The sequence below is a fragment of the Branchiostoma floridae genome, chromosome 17, assembly GCF_000003815.2.
Source record: "Branchiostoma floridae strain S238N-H82 chromosome 17, Bfl_VNyyK, whole genome shotgun sequence".
In the NCBI taxonomy this organism is placed as follows: domain Eukaryota; kingdom Metazoa; phylum Chordata; class Leptocardii; order Amphioxiformes; family Branchiostomatidae; genus Branchiostoma; species Branchiostoma floridae.
The window spans coordinates 14,753,478-14,773,160 of record NC_049995.1 but is presented as its reverse complement, the minus strand read 5'-3'; the positions used below and the strand labels follow the sequence as shown (position 1 = coordinate 14,773,160).

The window sequence follows — 19,683 nt, the reverse complement described above, 5'->3', positions numbered from 1 at the left end:
TATTTATTGTCAATAAGCATCTTTGATGAAAGCTACTTTATGTGGGGCAAACACAAAAACGCTAAAGCAGAAGGACAAGCTGTCCACCAGTTAGGTGTTGAGCTTAATCTAATCCAGGCAAATGTTAACATGTATGAAAGTTGTTTGCAATCAGAATCGATTGCTATTATGATATCGTTTTATTGCCCATTGTATATAATGCGTAATTACAATAATATAAAAGAATAAATAAAAGTCCAGAGGCCAAAAACATAAAAGCCCTTATACACTGGCCAGCCACATACTATATATAATTACAATGATTATCAAAGAATAAAGAAAAAAAACATGTAACTGTCCAGAGGCCAGAAACTGGATTTTTTTATACGTCTGTCACTCAATGATAAATGTAAAGATATTACTCTTAAGCAGATTTTCTCCTAAGATTTTGTATGTTATATGCAAAATATATAATTATAATTTTTGTGTGGTTTGAAGAGCCCTCCCACAATTTTCGCTGACAGTAACACCATTTGAACATTTTCGAGATTGACCACTGAGGGGTCAGTAGAGGACCGAGGAAGTTAATCAAAGTTTCGCTTCATTTCCCCCCATGTGATTGATCTGACAACCGTGTCGACAAAAGAGCATCGTTTGTAATTTCTACAGGAGAAGCTTTACCGGGGCAATCAGGGCCAGCAACTACCTAATCACCTCACTATATAAAATACTCGTCAGCGATTTAGCTTTTTTTCACCTATTTTATTCAAGGCACGACCGAATTCCACAACCTGACAATTTTACTCGTTTGAACGTTAGGCAGGTTTGTTTCCTGTTAAAATTAAAAAAAAAATCATATAAGCGTACTGTAACTGTTATAGAATCAAGTCATAGTCAATGGGTATGGCAATTTTTTGTGCTATACTCGACAGCGATTTTCTTTTATCTTACGAATTTTATTGTTCAAAGGCCAGCCTGACTCTTTTACCTCACTATTTCACAGTTACAAAAAAATAGCATCGTTTGTAATTTCTACAGGAGATGTTTCACCGGGGCAATCAGGGCCAGCAACTACCTAATCACCTAGCTGTATAAAATACTCGTCAGCGATTTGGCTTTATCTTACCTGTTTTATTCAAGGCACGACCGAACTCTACAACCTGACAATACGACAGTTAGAAACATTTGCTTCCTGTTAACTTAAAGGAATCATATAAGGGCACTATTATACAACAAAGTACCCAATCACCTAGCTGTATAAAATACTTGTCAGCGATTTGCCTTTATCTGATCTATTTCTATTCAAGGCTGGGTCGGACTATACAACCTCACATTTTGACAATTAGGAACGTTTTTTTTTATTCTGTTAAACTTTTAATATGTATCATATAAGGGCACAATCACAAAATAAAGTTACAGTTAAGGGATGTGACAAAATGTATCTGTATAAGGTAGTAGTTAACCGATTTGTTGCATTTCTACATATCTTATTTATGCTATGACTAATAATCATAACTTGTGAATCCGATGAAAGCATTCACCCATTCGAATTGATAAAGTACCAAGTAAGATCCTAGCACAATGGCCTTAAGATATAAAACACTTCTTAATTTTTTGTTTATATCTACCGTTTACCCAATAACCACGATAAAAACGTATAAAGGAACAGAAACATTTGGCAATATGTATTTTGAACGATCACATACAGAATTACCATGGTACGATGAAGAGAAATGATGAAAGCTTTAAACGAGGATTTTATTCAAATGTAGTAAAGTGCCGCTAATGCGTTTCCATGACTAGATAGAAGTAATTGTGTCTAAGTGAACAACACCTGATCCAACTATTATCAGATCATTCATTATCAACTCATCCATGCCTCAACTATCGTCAGCTTGTGAAAAAAAAAAAGCTCGGGAGATTTAGCTTCATTTCAGCACATGGAATAATTTGAAAATGTAAAGTTATATAGATATTGTTCTTATATGACCTTAGGTAGCCATACCTTTAATTATGTGTGAATATTATTTACAGTGTATGGTTTGTATATGTGTTCCTGTGTGTCTAGTCCACGATCAATGAATATTGATTACAGTTTAAAAAATTCCATAACATTTTGTTCTGAAAGAAATGTCATTTTGCTAAACTACACCATCAAACAATGAATCATTAAGGGTACAACTACAAGAAAAACAGACTTCTGCAAAACTTGGTAATATTAGGAGTTGGCATTGTAGTGCAGTTTTAATCTAATGCTCTGGAATTTTAAACGGATCCGGAAGTTTAGTCTGTTGGTTTCACTCTAAGAAGGATCGAGAAGGACTGATGAGAAATTTGTTAGTATAAGATCTTAACGATTTAAACAACCCCTACAGTTGAACTTTTATTCGAATACGGTATTTAAAAGAGTTTGGCATGTTTTATGCAAAGCTAGGCTTAGCGATACGATTAATCTTAATCAAATTATCTACCGGTGGATCCCTGCCAAAGAGCCGCAAAATCCCCCAAGCCAATACAATAAAGCTTCATTTGCCAGGGCTGCTTTCATATTAACATCTCTAATCATTCAAAGCGGAATGGGATAAAACAATCCATTCCAACTTTGTCCAGCGCACTATTCATTGGCAAAGTACGAGGGGCGTGCAATTAGTAATGGTCCTGACCCATTTCCCATAGCAGGAGATTAATGAAACTTGGCACAGTTATTAGTCTTTCTCTTCATAGGAATCACCTAGAGTTATGCATTTCTCCCATCGTTTGATGCAGCTCTGGACACCGATTTTGTAGGACACCCCAGGTTGGTCCTCCAACTGATGCCTCATCAATGGCACAAGAGGGACGACCAGGTCTGGGAGCTGTTTCCACAGACTTCCAGCCACGTTTGAATTCAGGATGCCAGCGTTTTACAAGGTCATATGATGGGGCATCATCACCATAAGTTTCATTTATTTCATCAAAAGTCTTCTTTGGTGTGCGTCCTTTCAAATACAAAAACCGGATCACTGCGCGACACTCAACTGGTTCCATTTCACACCTGGTCCATTTCGCACCTGACTAAGTTCAAACACCAGTAAATCAGAAACCACAATTAGTTCAGAGCTGTCTTTTGCAACATAACCCATAGAGATATGAATTATTACACATACATTTCATTTAGATCAGACAACTGGAAGTGGGTCAGGACCATTACTTATTGCACGCCCCTCGTATGTTACTGATACTACAACCAGATCGTTAGGGACCATATTGGTATCGAAGTTTTGCACTCGTCGCTATCATTTTTGCATGCATGTTTTCCAATATAGCCACTTCACATCATTAAGCCACTGTATGGTACATTGACATTTCTTAAAGACAAAAAAGTCAAACTTGGGTACATGTTCTAGTCTTTTGTGATAAAAATCTGGGGCTATATGAATATCAAACAGTTTTTTCTCCTATTGTCCAGGTCTTGTGTCAGAAGAGAATGGTCATTGATTTTGAAGAAAGCAACAGGATTGAAAGTATTTGGTGAGTAGCCTTTGTTAAGTACTATTGTATGAAGTTTTAAAGTACTTTGCATATTTGAATACAATTTTCCATAAATAAGAGGTCATTAGTTATTTACGTTTATGCCCAGAACCTCCCACAATATAGCTTTCCAATGTTCGTAAAACAGTTTTAAAATTATACATTGGCGCTATTTCTCAGGTAGTTATCAGCTTATTTGTATTGCCCACCCCTATTTTTATCGCACATTTTCAGTTAAGGTAATTTGTCGACGATGTTTGACAATTTTCGTACAGTTATTAGGATTGGGTATAAATGCACCGTGCATAAATGCGAAGTCACTATAAACAATGGAGTGAATGGGTATCTGATAACACGTTGCAACTGAGATACAGTAGAAGCCGCTTAATTGAAACTCCATTTGCCAGAGCATTTCGTGCAATTATCGGAACGATGCAACAAAGCTATTAAGGTGGACTGAACCACCACGGAATTTTGGGACTTCGGGCAATTAACAGAAGTGTGCGATTATCCGTTGTGCAATTAACTGACTTCTACTGTACCATGCTCGTCAAGAATGGCATATAGGTGACTTTGGCATTGTTCCCAGATGGAAAAAAATAGAATTCGCCAGCCTGACTGATCGCTCATAGTCCCGCGTATGGACATTGCTTTCTGGGACAGTGTTCTGAGAAACAATCGGTTAAAGTAAGGACCAGCAAATCAAACCAGGGCCTTTCACTTCCGCCATGTTTATCATGATTATTTCATGCACATCTTTTAAACAAATGGTTGGGAAGTCAAAGGCTATTGTTTGTATTAATCCTAATAAAAGTGCAAAACGTCGTGATTTCAATCCCCGATTGATTCATGTCAAGGCATATACTGCTTCTATGCTTAGTAGCAATACGAAAGAGTGTTGAAGCTGAACACATTCAAATTCAATTCGAAGAAAACAAGAAAGAATTGTGTATTTCATCAATCATATTCCAGTGTTATCACTAAGACATTATTGGGTAGAATTGTAAGCATTACTCATGCCATAAAAGACGAGAAAAGTGGCCACCGTTTAGTACAGTACTTATTCAAAAGTGCAAGGTGAATAACCCTGGTACAATTAACCTCTAAATACCACACATTGTCTCTGTCTTCTCTGTCACGGTCAATGGAAGAATTTTCACTCAGCTAAACTTGTCCGAGATCACTTTGACGTTCCCATGTAAATGGTTGTATTACACATGTAATATAACCAAATCAATATTACGCATTCCATTTCATGCTTATTATGTTACACCCCCCCCCGACCCCCCAACTTGTTCTCGTCCATTTCGCGGTTCCCGTCGATCATTCCAGGAAGACCCTAATAAAAACACCCTTCTCATGTTACCGCGCATGCTCTCTGCTCATCCTAAATTAGCCACAGGTCATTAATCAAAATAACGACCCGCCCGTCCACAGCACCGGGCACTATGTGCCCCCCATCATCGCCTACATTCATGTCAAGCCCTTCTACAGTTCTTTGCATATTCTAAACTACCCTTTTTACGGTACGCTGGTCAGAATTTGACCCTAGGGTCGTGGATCCTGGAAACTCCGGTGGCGAGTTGTCACCGCTCGCTTTAGCAACTCATCATTTATATTCAATGATTGGGAGCGAGCGATCGCGTAGCCGGGCCGACACACCCCTATTCTAAACCACCCGGGGCTTTGCGAGTGGGATATCGGCGTTTGGAGCTTGCCGCGATATTCGCCCATCTCTCCCTTTTAACACTTGGCTATCGGAAGCGCAGTGGGTACCAAGACGCGGTTGTGCCGTTATTATATCCTAGGGAGCATCGCGTACGTACAACTTGTCAGCTAACAAATGCCAGGGATGTTTTACGCCATATGAGCGGTCCAACCTCCGGGATGGTCTGAGGAGTCAGAGCAGTGCGAAGCGGGCCCGGGTCGATCGTTTGGACGTTACGGGAATCTACAGGCTTTCCGGGAATCGATGAGGTTCTAAGTGTTAATGAAACGTTCTTCCTGGAACGCTCGGAGATATCTTCCTGGAAAAAATATAAGGTAAGTGGATTCAATTGTTTTCGTACTGAATTCCATTTCCCTCTACTTAGATTTTCGCTGCTCACTATTATGACATACATGTACGTGCTTTTCTGTAAGCATAGTTGATAGGAATGCAACATGTACTACTACGGCACACATCAGAATTAGGTTACAACCGACGGGCTTGCTGTTGAGGTTTTGATGACAACATTTCAGGCTATCCCAACTGACCGTACGAAATTGTCCAAGCGTTGCTATGTGTATTTACCCACAGGGCATGACACAAGTGTCACACAGCTGTGGTATTTGGCAGCATGTTGATTTAAAGAGCTTGTTCCCCTAGCTATCCTTGTCCCTAGAGGCTGCATAGGCGTTAAAACTCTCTTTAGTTCTTAGGATATTCAGTACGTAAATCCTCTCTTGCGATTGAGGGAATGCATTCCGTGGCTTGTCTTGATGATACATCTAAAATATTGCGGCTTCTGGTGAAGATTCCAATGGTGATAACATAACAGACGTGTAGTTATTTTTTTTGGGACGTGGATTGTAGGAGACAATTTTATTGCGTTGTTCAGCTGTTGACTGTAGAAAAAGGGGCCAGCAAGGCGATATAAGATGAATCCATCCTCTATATAAAGCCCAATCCTTTGTTGAATATTGACAGTGACTTTATTTATATTGACAGCAGTGAATGTCCAATCCTGCACAGTCCTTTTTCATTTGTCAAAGGGAATCGATTGCACAATGGTCCGGAAATGATAGATTCAGAATCGCCAGCTCTCCGTTACCAATAACTGTTCGTTTGGAAGTAGAATAGATATCGTTTTACGTTTAAGGTAAGAACGTTTAACTCGGAAACGAGGAAACAGTAACGTTAACGTAGAATATACTGAATAGAATATTTGCGGAATAATTGAATTTCAATCGGGGCTCATGATAGATCCAGAATCGCCGGGGTCCGTTACCAATAACTGTTCGTTTGGAAGTAGAACAGATATCGTTTTACGTTTTAACGTTCTCAGAAGCGAGCGATTTGGGAATTCGATGCAATACTACAAGGTATGTTTTAAATCGGTAAATGAATCCTCTACGATATCAATTCTTTTTTTTTTTAGAACTTCCCATGGTTCGTAGCCATGGACGATATCTTTTCTTTTGGGCGACTCACATCATAATCATGCTATGATTTAGAATGATGATATAGTTTAAAACCTTGAAGCAAAGATAATACTCATAATATCAAACAATGGTATGTGTCAGATTTCGTCAAGGAGAATGTTGATATTCGTGGGTGGTCCCGTGTATGTGAAAATGCCTATTCTTTAACAAACATTCTCGATAATGGTATATATATATATATCAGTTGACAATGGTATGTGTTAGACTGTTAGATTTCTTTTAGGAGGATGTTGACATTTGTGGGTGGTCCCGTGTTCGTGTAAAATGCCCATGCAAAATATTCTTGATAATGTTTTTAGAACTTTTTCAATTTCTCAATAAACATGGTGCAAAAGACGATTCTCATAATGTTAGACAATGGTTGGTATATATATATATATCAGTTGACAATGGTATGTGTTAGACTGTTAGATTTCTTTTAGGAGGATGTTGACATTTGTGGGTGGTCCCGTGTTCGTGTAAAATGCCCATGCAAAATATTCTTGATAATGTTTTTAGAACCTTTTCAATTTCACAATAAACGTGGCGCAAAAGACGATGCTCATAATGTTAGACAATGGTTTGCGTTAAATTTCGTCTAGGAGAATGTTGATGTTTGTGGGTGGTACCGTGTACGTGGAAAATGTCTATGCTCTAGCAAATTTTCTTGATAATGCAGTTTGGAGCTGATAACATTTCTCAATTTCAATGGTGCAAAAAGACGATGCTCATAATATTAGACAATGGTATTTGTTAGATTTCGTCTAGGAGAATGTTGATCTTAATGGGTGATCCCGTGTACGTGGAAAATATCCCCAAGTGGCATCGGCTTAAAGGCAGTTAACATGTCCTACTAGCGGTAAAATTTTACAACCAGCTGTTAATTTTACTTCCCATCCACGGGTTTTATTGCATCGTAATGTTGAATCGGTGCAAGTGAAAACCGGGACGTCGTACCCCAATTACCGAGCACAACAAAACATGTTCTGAAATTGTGAGGTAGGAACGTTTAACTGGAGGAAACAGTAAAGTATGATGTACTGAATAGGATATATACGGAATAATTGAATTTCTACTGGCGCCATGGGACTCATATGTTTCTTCTCTTTTTCGCCATGCCATTAGAAATAGAATTTGCAATGAAAAATGGATACATGTAGATGAATGTATCAACACATATTATGCATTTGTAATGCATTTCACTTTGTGCTTTGGGTTTCTTTTACCATGGAATTCCAATTTCAAAGCTTTAAGGTATTTTTCAAACTGCTAGCGATGCGAAAACCTCTTGGAATATCTTCAAAGCTACACTATTTGAAACCAGCATATAGGAAAAACACACCGTGTCATTTCCATTCGTCGCGCACTTTGACCAAAACGCTTGGGTATCGTGAGCATGACCATTACCATAGACCATTCCAAATGGCGGGCAGCACCATTCTGTGGTACTTTAAAGTCCTGACATTGCCGCGTGTCTATCATTGACACTGAATGCAGCCATCACGACGAGCTTTCTGGCGGAGTTCGCGGTAATACCCTACCATTTCACTAGCTATAGCGCACTGCCATGAGAAAGAATTTCATCGATAGAAAGCGAATCCTTTAACGCTTTCTTTGTTTTTACTTTTTGCATGATACTGAACCATGACATCAAGTATTACTCAGCCCATTTCAGGTCGTGGCGAGGTTGCCGTATGTCAATCATACTCATTGAATGCAACCATCACGACGAGCTTTCTGACTTCTTAGTAATCCTAACATTTCACTAGCTCGGTGATGTGAATTCGAAAATTATGCTTTTACGGTTACATCAATTATTGTGCTTTTCGCAAGTGTTATTCAAACCCATTTCAGGTCATAGAGAGGTGGCCGTGTGTTAATCATAGTCACTGAATGCATGATGTTCAAGTGTTACTCAAACCCATCTCAGGTCGTGGTGAGGTCACCGTCCTAGCGGAATGGGGGCACAAACTGTTCATGTGTAAATGGGAAGGCGGACTGACCTCCGCATGACTTCTACTACGCTATTTGAAACGTAGAAGTTCTCTCTTCTTTCTCGAAAGGCCATTACACATAATGACTCAACTGGAGGGAAAATCAAAGCACCAACTGTTGCGAGGCCCTGTGGATCTCACCGTGACGGGAGCAGCCACTTTGGCAGCTGAACCAACAATTACGTTTCTTCGACCTGGAGTATTCTATGTCTTTGAAATGTTTCCCTATTGCTAAGGTGGGGTACGAATTTTGACATTAAGCATAAGATAGACCAAAATGAGTATTTGAAAGGTCGATAAGAGAAGGCCAATGTAGCGTACAGTATTATATTACCTGGATGGTTTAAGAAATAAACCTGATAAATTTCACAGAGGTGGAAAAATAACACACACATACGCGGAGCGAGACAGAGAGAGACAGAGAGAGAGAGAGAGAGAGAGAGAGAAACAGATTGACAGACAGACAGAGACAGAGAGACATGCACTAGCCAGGCATTCTTCAATTACTCACTCTTTTTAGGTGAGTCTGTGACGTTGTAGTAACGTATCGTGATTTATACTCCACTACTAAACTAAAGACAGTCTAATTACTATTGCTTTCTAATGAAATGGCGTCTATTTCCCACCCTTAATCCTTCAGTAGTTTCCAATCTTATAACCATTGAACCGGCTAATCCTCGCGCGGTCTTTCATTAGGAGCATACCACAGGGCATTTTCATACGCTCTTTTGCACTGTTATGCTATAATGAAATAAATATAATGAGATAATTACGATATATAGCTATTTGTTTTACGGTTTGGCTTACTTTCGTGGTAGGACAGATGTAATTAGTGTCAATTGTCAATTTTCTTTTTCACACAGATCATTTTTGTGGGGTGGGTCGTTAAACATTGCTTTGAAAAATAGTATGTACCGTTGAATTTTCTTCAGACTTGGTATATATACTAGAAACAATTATGCTAAATAGGCGTCGAACTTTTTCAATTTCATCCCCCTACGTAGATTATTATTTTTAGATCGTCTATGGTTCACTTTCAAAAATAAAATAAACCGTCTTCTTATATATGTATTCTATTTCATCCCCGTTGTTATGTTTGCACTGTGCATGGGTTCGTTTGACAAATACGATACACGGAGAGTCGACAAGTTTGAGCGATGACTGGGCCGGACAAAAGGGCGTCCTCCCTGATTGGAAGACCATCATGGCGTGACCCGCCTGCAGTACCATCAGTCACGCTAGAGTGCGCACGACAAAGAGAACCTTGCTCCGCTGGTAAACAAATTTTTCATCGCAGAATCGTCGAAAGACTCAAGGTCATTTGAGAATTTCCACCATGGAAAATGGTTTTACCGTGCAGTAAATGGGCCATTGCCCCGGTCTGCCTACTCCCTTGTCAAATGCAGTGTTGGCATTCGTAAATTCCACGCACACAACTTCACACGGGATCACAACAGTGATAGAAAACCTTGCTCTGCTAGTAAAATAATTTTTCATCTCGGAATGGTCGAACGAATCAAGGTCATATGAAGATTTTCGCAGTAAACGCACCAGGTCTGTCCCTTCCATTGTCAAGCACACTGTTGGTAGTAGTAAAATCGACGCACAAAACTTCATACGGGATCACAACAATGATAGAGAACCTTGCTTCGCTGGTAAACAAATTTTTCATCTCGGAATAGTCGAACGAATCAAGGTCATTTGAGGATTTCCGCCATGGAAAATGGTTTTACCGTGCAGTAAACGCACCACTATTCCGACCTACCCCCTCCTTTGTCAAATACACTGTACAAAGTCGTAAATTCGACGCACACAGCTTCACATGGGATCTCAACCATGATACAGAAATGCAATTTCGTTTAATCAAGGTTGTTTTTGTCAATCTGACAATCAAAAGTCTGAGATAAATCACTTCCTTGTATTCACATTTTTGGAAATGCTCACGCTTATGACGTTTGCATCATGTGGCTGTTAGTGAAAAGAAATTATGTATCATAAAGTACGGAGACGTGTCTCTGTTGGTTGAAGACGTGATAAGTAAACTAAATGTTTGATCCCATATAAGAACATGTTAGGATTTTTCATTTATTAGGAATACCCATGACTCTAAGAAATGAATAGATCTAACGAGGCTGTCAAAACTGACTATAAGATAAATCAGATTAACTGTGAAGACGTGTTCGCGGTGTTGAGTGTCATGATCAGTGAGCTAATCTTTGGACCCAACAGACCACTATTTATTTGAAATACACATATCTTGGTTTGGTTTGGTTTACGAAGCATTGGTTTACTTCCTGAAAGTTGAAATATTAGCATCTGAGCAAAAGTTGATATGAACTATATGTATATAAGCATGAAGACGTGCTGGTGTTACTGAACAAGATAATTAGTGTACTGATCTTTTTATCCAATTGGAGTGAAAACTTAGCTTTGATTTATTCTCCTGATTGAATATGGGGCTTGAATTTTGGGGGTCACAGCAAAAGTTGATATGAACTATATGACCATAAGCATGAAGACGTGTCTATTACTGAAAGACATGATTAGTGAAATAATCTTTGAATCCAATAAAAGATAAGATATAGCAATGCTTTGCGTCCATTTTCGTTTGTATTATAGGGCTCTTAGCAAAATTTAATATGAACTATATGAGAAGAAGCATGAAGACGTATCTGCATGCTGAACTATACGATTAGCTACCTAAATATTTGATCCAATATGAGGTGGAAACGAGGTTTCATAAAAATATGCACAGCAAACATCCATCATTTCTTGCACGAAGAAATGGGTCACTTTGGACTTTTATGTAGCTTTGATCCAGTATCAGAGACAGGCGTCCGTCCGTAAAGTCGGGCGACTGAATAAGGCCCCGTTCATCTGTCTAGAAGTAAAGCTGAGGGATCGGAGTAAAGTTTTGTGAGCCCATTTTGGTTTACCATTGATCCACTTCTGACGTCATTGGTCTGTCTGGTGACGCGTCTGACCAAAGAAGGAGGTCGTACGTCTAGAGATAAAGCGACAGTATAGTCTCGTAAGGCCGAGTAGATGTTTGGACACACATAGCATACTGAACAATAGGTCATTTGCTTTCTTCTCTTACATCTCCTTCTTTGATTTTGGGACTGACTTTGGCATCTTACGAAATTAGTAGCTGTTTTGTGATATTGGGTTTAAAAATTAAGGCGTATATTTGCTCCTTTTGCTTCTGTTTTGTACGATTTAGTGTATGGTCCAGATTTCTTATTTGAGAAACGAGAGGAAATTGATTCGTCTAGAGATAAAGCAGCAGGATAGACCCTTAAGTCCATTTTACCAGGTCTTGATTCACGTCTGACGTCAAGAATCCGTACCGTCACGTGTGTCGGATCAACTATAATGCCGTGAAGTTTGAATAGATGATTGAATACACAGCGCATACCGAACAATAAGTCATTCTTTTGTTCTTTTACATCTCCTTCTTTGCCTTTGGGACAGACTTTGGCATTCTACAACATTAGTAGCTGCTTTGCTTTTTTTTATGAAGGCATATATTGGCTCCTTTTGCCGCTGTTTTGTACGATTCAGTGTATGGTCAAAATTTCTTATTTTCGAGACGACTGAAAATTGATTTGTCTGGAGATAAAGTGACAGGATCGACTCGTAAGTCCATTCTACATGGTCTTGATCCATCTCTGACGTCACCAATCTGTGGCGGCGTCACGCGTCTTTCTGCAAAATTGCATCAGTGTGCTTGATAGAAATTGATCTCTTCGAAATTAAGTCTCAAAAATGTATTATAGCAACTACTCTCTTTGTTATAAGGAGAATGGAACATGGAGAAGAATAGGACACTCTATAGCTGAAAATGGGGTTACACCTTTTCCATGTGGAGTCAAACTTCATGGCCGGCTAAACGGACAGAATGTTCAACCTGCCTAGTTTATATTGTTGTTGCAATGACTTGACTAAAAGAGCCAATGACTAAAAGTTATCCTACACACAATTTGACACTTAAGCAGACCATTGACTTCTTCAAACTCCCAGAATCGATCAGCAGTATATAGATTGACTTTATACAGTTATGTAGTTAAGAGATCGAGGTAAGCAAATTTTGCACTGACATTTGCACTGAGTGGTGAATGCTACTCGAAACGTCCTAAAGTCAATTTTCGTTTTTATGCAATTGTAGGGATTGAATTGTTTTTTAATAGATTCTCACTCACTCAGTCACTCATCCTCGTTGCAATTCAGACTTTGCTAAGGTGGGCCGTCATTGGTCGCCACACTTGTCTCTCTACTGCTGATCGTTGCACCCCCTCCCAATTGCATCCCTCAGCAAGGTCTTGCTCTACAGTTCTACTCCATGTCATGGCTTGCCCTCCCTCCCCCTTCTTCCTGCTGGGTACCAGATAGAGTGCCTTGATACCTATCTGAGACCAATGCTAGCTGTTCAGCACAATGTTCATCATCGTCCATCATTAGAACAGAAACTTTATTGCAGTGCACATCATTACATGTGTGGGATGAGTCTCGAAGGTGCCGGCACTGGTAAAATACCGATGATCACCTCATTTTCTTCTATATTTATTGTAAAGTTTCTGTGATATATTCGATTGGGCAATTTGGTTCCAACTCGCAAAGGACTTATTTGTCATTAAAGCAATATTGCACGTGTAATTGGTTTGAAACAGGTCATCATTTATCAGAAAGTACAAATCTTGGTACGTCGTATCTGCCATCCGGGTGACCCAGGTTTGGCTTTTCGTAAAGGAATAAGAAATACTTTTCTCTTGTTGGACAAGAGTGGATATTTTTTGGTTCATGAAACGAGCCAATGTTATTTCTGGCCTGGTTTTCTAACAATTACGCAAGTTAAACATATGTATGTAGATATATGCTATGGATACCACAGTACACTGTACAATGACTGACGTGTATTCATTCTGAACGCAGCTAATTTTCCAAACTGTTTTCATTATTGTTTGGAATTATTTATGGCCATTTTATTGAGTAAAGTTTGCCCAATGAAATAATAGAAAAGAATATGATTAAATCTGTAATTCTATGCATTAGTCCAAATAACCCTTAACAATATTACCTCTACCATCGGATCATAATGTTCATTGATAGCAGCTTACACTACTTATTTCCTCATCATGATACTATTCTTTTGTGCTTTTATCTGCATTGAAACACTGCCCAGCATCATAACCTTCCTATTTAGGGCACCTCTCCCATCGTCAGCACAGGCCTTGAGATCTTATTAATTTCCACTCCTCTTGCAGACACGTGCACTAAAGAGCATTCTACTTTGTAATCAGATTTGTGGTGTCTCTGGTTTTCAGGCTAAGAGCCATTTAGCCTCAATTTCTTATGGTGAGATTAGATTAGATGCTCCTGCTTCTGACCATGGAAGTAATCTAAACAGATGATCTGGATAGCGTTGGTGAGCACCTTCCGCGTGATACGTCAAACTGACACGTCGGATTTCTGTACATGACTGCATTAAGAAGTTCTTAACCAACAGGCAAAGTCATGGAATTGTTCCCGTAAAGCTTGATAGAGTAAGTAACAGAACTTAGTGGGCTTTGGGACGCAAGGAGAGCGTTTTCCGCGTGATTCGTCAAACCGACCAGTCGGTTTTCTCTGGGTGACTGTATTTTATGTAGATTAAGAAGTTCTTAGCCAACAGGAAACGTCATAGAATTGTTCCGGGAAAGCTTGATAGAGTAAGTGAGTAAAAGAAGGACGATTTAGTAGGACTTAGGACGCATGGTGAGTATTTTCCAACTGATTCGTCAAACCGACCCGTCGATTTTCTCTTTGTGACTACATTTAACCTAGATTAAGAAGTTCTTAACTGACAGGAAAAGCCGTCTAATTGTTCCGGGAAAGCCGGATAGAGTAAGCGAGTAACAGAACTTAATAGGTTTTCGGACGCATAAGAAGCATTTTCCGCGTGATTCGTCAACGAATTCGACACGCCGAATTTTTGTGAGTGACTGCATTTTATCAAGATTAAGAAGTTCTTGATATTATAAGTATTTGCGAAAGACTCTTAACGGGTATAAGTCATTGAATGGTTCAGAGTAAGCTTGATAAAGTACGTGAGTAACAGAACTTAGTAGGATTTCGGTCGCATAGAGAGCATTTTTCGCGTGATACGTCAAACTGACAAGTCGAATTTCTTTGGGTGACTGCATTTTATCTCGATCAAGAAGGTCTTAAGAAGTCTTTGCGAAACACTAGAAAAACAGGCCAAGCAATTGAATGTTTCCAATCCAGCTAGATGAGTAAGCGAGTAACAGAACTTAGCAAGTACGGTATTGGGCGTATAGAAAACCTTCTACGGTGATTTTTGTCTGAGAAGAGAGTATCTATGGCGTGACAAAAACACACACGGATTTGGTGTGCCAATGTCCACATGTACATTTGCCACTAAGAACCGTAAAAATTTGAAATTTAGATTTAAAAATTCATAATTTGTTTGAGAATTTAACAAATAGTGACCCCAGGTAACATGTGTTGTAATAATACAGTTAAAACTTAAGGATTTTAATTCATCAACAAATTTTGACAAAACTTTGATGAAATTGAAACGCAGAAACTTTTTAAACTAACGGCAGCTTCTCATGGTTGCTAGTTATGGTTTTACATACATGTAACGAATGCCGTCGTATTAAAAACTAAAGATAAAATCCACAAGAACTTAACGTCAGTCATGGTAGATTTGGTTAACTATCGATTAAGTCAAAAATAAATGACATAAGTACGACACTTGCATGCATCCATTGGATGCAGTTCACAATGTTGTGTATACTGGTTGAAGAAGTAATCTGTTAATCTTACTCATACGTGGCGGATGAACCCCTTTAACGTCTAAACGTTGAACTTTAACATTGGAGTAACAATGATAGAAGGAGATGAAAATTTACTAAATTTGCTCAAAATATCGTCGTTGCTCCCTATATCCCTTCATAGTGCGATCTCCCAAAAAATTGCCTTACCCGTGATACCTGTATGCGAGTGTAATGAGACCTTCGGCCCAGTTCGGTGCTGTAATTTGCCACCACACGAATCACGCAACACGCATGTCTATCCCTGAACGGCTGACAAAGCGACGTTCGTGCGTCACTGGATGATCTTTTGTCCGTTCTTGTGGGAAACAAAGACGGTGGGGTGCGGAGGTCGATTCATTGGAGATGGCACACATAGATTGTGGCCATATATAATGCATGAAAATTTGCTGCTTTGTATATATCATAGATATACGGTTGTAGTGTACATAGTGATACTTGCTAAAGGGAATCCCCTGAGTAAGATAAAAACCGTCATCAGCTCGTAGCACTGTTGCTCATATACATATATGATGCAGGAAAATTTGCGTCTTTGTATATTATAGATATACGGTTGTACAGTATATGGTGAATCCCCTGAGTATGATGAAAGAATTGTTATCAGTTCGTAGAAGTGTTGCTCACCTGGAATACTAGTTCTCGAGGACTTAAACAGGGAACCAATCACAGAATTCCGTCTGTAGTGGCAGATTATCAAGTGTTTCTTTAAGACTTTTGAGCAATGATGTAAAAATTAAAGAAATGCTCTAACAGATTTTCATAAAAGATATAAACATTTTAAAGCTACCAATTGCAAATATAGACATAAAATCTCGTAATTGGTTATTATAATTTGTCGCTGTCCAAAATATATATTATGTTTGATCGAAACATCCATACTACAGACGCAAGATATATAAAGAGTACATCAAATCGATAACATTCATTAATTAGTAATTATGTAGATTTTGCATGCACCATAAATTGCACTCTGGTGCCATACAAGCTAGATTTTAGAGGAGTCCTAGCAGAAACTAATCAGAATGGCATCCGTCTGCACAACAGGTCTTTCATTTAGTCTTTTCTATCTATGTCCTAATATTGGTCATAATCAACAGTATGCATTTTGTAGCATGTGACTGATAACCATACGGCTTAGACCAACGATGTAGGTTGCTGAACCATATCAATGAGGTCATATGGGCGGTAATATCCAGCGTGCTAACAGTTAAAAATACTTTTGACGGGATAAGCTGGGCCAAAGTTCATATTACAGTTAGCATCTATAGGGAGCTTGATAGATGGCGCATTAGGCTTTCCATAAAACCACCACGTTATGGCCGGTCATAACGACATCTCCGGATCTGCGTTTTGTTGCTGCTGTTTCTGGTAACAGCTTTATGATTGAGTGAGTCTTATCGAAAATTGCATGTACAATTTTCGTAATACAATCGCCTAAACCAAAGTGTTAAGAAGATGCCTTTACATTTAGTGTCTTAGATCAACTTTTGCACCTTTCCACAACATGCATATGTATTAAGTCCATTTTCTTGTGTTGGACAGTAGTAAAACTTCTTCAGTGCATTAACGTGAACTGTTGTATATATTTTTCCTTCAAAATGTAACAGGTAAAGGAAGTATCATAGGCTTTTTGAGGCCGAAGGGTTAATGATTGTCACCGTTGTGTGTAGGACCTCCAACCATCAGTTACCTCTCCTACCGAAGTCAGGTACACCTGGCAGGAGTGAGGAAAATCCGTGTAAAGTGCCTTTTCAAAATGCACAACGCCGTTGCCATCAAATAATTTTTTTGGTTTTTTTCAAACACTAAATATTGCACCAGCACTACGGCATTTGTCTTTTTCTTTAGTCACAAAGATTGATCTTAAATATTATTTTAGCCGATGAACAATTTTCAACGACAACGTGTTTGAATTTCAATAAGATGAGAGACAATAAAGTAAGGAAATGTGACTTACAGATGTAAATGTGAGGTAGTGACGGATGATGCATGTGAGCTGAGTGTGACACATTGGGGTGACTGGGTAGTACATAATGCATGCAGCATGTGGGATGCGGGTCAATAGCTTTTCAACGTACCCATTTGTCTCGGGGGTTTGCCTCTCCTAGTATCGCGATGTGCCCTGGTAGGTTTTCTTCTGGGAAAATTACCAAGCTTCTTCAGTGTAGAAAATGTTGTCCTGTTTGTAACAATTAGTTGGGAAAAAATGTATAAAAAAACTACTGTTGAACAAACACTAGATTCTATACGAGATAAAAGTCAAAATTCAAGGCGACAAAAATGTGAACACCCTACGCCTGTTATTAAAAAAAAATCAATAGGTTTTGTAATCACTCTTTGACTATTTTGTTGTTGTCCCCTTTTGGAAGGCGGTAGTGTTTTGTATACGTTTCTACGTGTGTTTTGAATGGAATTTTAGGGAACGAAAAATGTAAGCACCCTGCATCTGTTATTTGAAAAAAAAATCGATAGGTTTTGCAATCACTCTTCGACTATTTTGTTGTTGTCGAATGTAATTTGCGAAATAGATTTTATCCTAATCCAGCTTGACAGCAGTAGCGTGTTTTGAATGGAATTTTTGGGAATGAAAATTGTGAACTCCCTGCATCTGTCCTTTGAAAGAAATCAATAGGTTTTTTCAGTACTCTTTGACTATTTTGTTGTTGTCGAATGCAATTTGCAAAATAGCTTTTATCCTAAGCCTGCTTGACAGCAGTAATGCGTTTTGAATGGAATTTAAGGCAACGAAAAATGTAATCACCCTACATCTCCTATTTGAAAAAAAATTGAAAGAAATAGGTTTTGTAATCTGTCTTCTACTATTTTGTTGTTGTCGAATGTAATTTGCAAAATAGCTTTTATCCTAACCCAACTTGCCAGAAGTAGTGTGTTTCGAATGGAATTTTAGGGAACGAAAAATGTGAACTCCCTACATCTCTTATTTTAAAAAAATGAAAGAAATAGGTTTTGTAATCAGTCTTCTACTATTTTGTTGTTGTCGAATGTAATTTGCAAAATAGCTTTTATCCTAACCAAGCTTGACAGCAGTAGTGTGGTGTGGACGTTGAATTATTGTTTGGGCCTGGGTCGAGGTACCATTGGCCATTGGCAAATCATAACTAAGGAAAGAGTTATTCAGTTTAAACTATGTATTGACAATAGTCCAGCCAAGAACTGGTATTCATAACCATATATCTAGCTCAAATAGGCTTTGTTGAAAAAGGGGTAGCTTACGGGTCACCGAATAAGCAATTCGCTTTGAAGACTGGGAATAATATATATTACAATGATGTTCACAGAACGTGATTCTAACTGAGTAATGCACGTTAGTGCTGCCACACTTTATCGATAATCTTAGTACTAGTGACGAATAAACCACATTTCCAATAAACTCTAAAAGGCAATCAACAATAAATATCAGTAAATGTTCACATTAAACATTAGGTCTATAGAATTACCTATCCAGAAATGGCATCGTTCAGAAAATGATGGTCCCCCCAAAAAGGGTAGCATTCAACATGGTAAATAAACTATGGGCCTGTATACATTAGCTCTTTATGTATACATTTTCCCAAAATTCTACATGCATGATTACTTTGTTTTGCACATTCTTAGTCTTAGCTATGCAACAAGTGGAGTTTTCAATGACCTTTGCTGGTAAGGTAATTAGGCAAAATCTTGCAGAGATCAAAACAGAGATCAAGATTCATATTTGTAGAATTTCAGGTATGTGTTACAATACACATTCAATCAGCCCAGCTGAAAAGAAATGTTTGTATTCAAAAGTAAAAGTAATACTCAGTTTGGATCGTGCAATGCGCTTGACAAAGAAGCTTGTCCTTAGACCAAATCTTGTTGAGCATATCATATTGACCATAGGTAACCCGAGGGAACATCTCCCTATTACCACATATAAATGAGACTTTATTGCGATAAGCCATGTTAATCCCACCAAGGACTGGGAAGACGTCTCCGAGCTATGAATTATGAAAAGGCTGTCATGTAATACACGGGTGTGTTTTACATGGGTGGAGAGACAGGTCGTCGACTTCGTGTCTGTAGCACCAATGATTTGTGTAGATAGATTACTAGAAATATCTATGGCCATATGGCGTAACTGGTAGAGCGTACGGCTCGGAATCTGGAGGTTCCGAGTTCGATACCCGCTGTGCCCCCGACGT

The 19,683-nt window shown here is 38.7% G+C and overlaps 1 protein-coding gene across 2 annotated transcripts in view; it reads left to right on the top strand.

Annotated features, from left to right (window-relative positions):
- The window catches only part of LOC118404039 (kelch-like protein 22), a 151,030-nt gene that overhangs the window by 12,751 nt on the left and 118,596 nt on the right, over window positions 1-19,683 (top strand). For both annotated transcript variants that reach the window (XR_004829736.1, XM_035802982.1), the window contains exon 2: window positions 3,428-3,489. The gene's annotated coding sequence lies outside the window, so the exon portion shown is untranslated. The remainder of the gene's footprint in view (window positions 1-3,427; window positions 3,490-19,683) is intronic.